The sequence below is a fragment of the Crocuta crocuta genome, unplaced genomic scaffold, assembly GCF_008692635.1.
Source record: "Crocuta crocuta isolate KB4526 unplaced genomic scaffold, BGI_CrCroc_1.0 scaffold2088, whole genome shotgun sequence".
Classification (NCBI taxonomy): domain Eukaryota; kingdom Metazoa; phylum Chordata; class Mammalia; order Carnivora; family Hyaenidae; genus Crocuta; species Crocuta crocuta.
This window is the reverse complement of record NW_027527892.1, coordinates 196,721-197,286: the sequence shown is the minus strand read 5'-3', so window position 1 is coordinate 197,286 and position 566 is coordinate 196,721. Positions and strand designations below refer to the sequence as shown.

The following is a 566-nucleotide window of genomic DNA, read 5'->3' as shown; positions in this document are numbered from 1 at the left end:
GAAAATTTTAATTTGCTGTCTCTACCTTTCTTTGTTTTCCAAATCTCATGCCTATTTAGTATGGGTCTCAACCTTTTTTGGTTTGAAGATAGAAGCAATTCTATTACTCAAAACTCTTTAATCTTTGATTCCCTCTCTGTTTATTTTCTTTCTACCTCTCTTACCCATTTCTTACTTTTACTTTTGGATTCCTTTTCTAGCTCTTTAAAAAGTGTTTCCCCAAAGTTCCAATTCTCCTGACACTACTTACTTTTCTTGTGACTAAATCTCTAGTAAGAGAGATATTCATGGAGACAATTTTAAATTTTGGGCATACATGTCATACCTGAGTAAACCTTAAGCTTACTGAACTTCTTCATTTAAAAATATTTTTAAAATATATTTTTTTGAGAGTCTGAGTGGGGCACGGACAGAGAGGGACAGAGGATCTGAAGGATGTTAGTTGTCAACAGCAGTAAGCTGTTATAGGGACTGAACTTGCAAAGATAATGACCTGAGCCAAAGTTGGACACTCAACTGACTGAGCCATATGCCCTTGAACTTCTTCATCTAAGTATGAAACGTAC

At 35.2% G+C, this 566-nt stretch overlaps 1 protein-coding gene across 1 annotated transcript in view; it reads right to left on the bottom strand.

The window, feature by feature from the left end:
- The window catches only part of LOC144245678 (ubiquitin carboxyl-terminal hydrolase 9X-like), a 137,960-nt gene that overhangs the window by 31,633 nt on the left and 105,761 nt on the right, over positions 1 to 566 (bottom strand).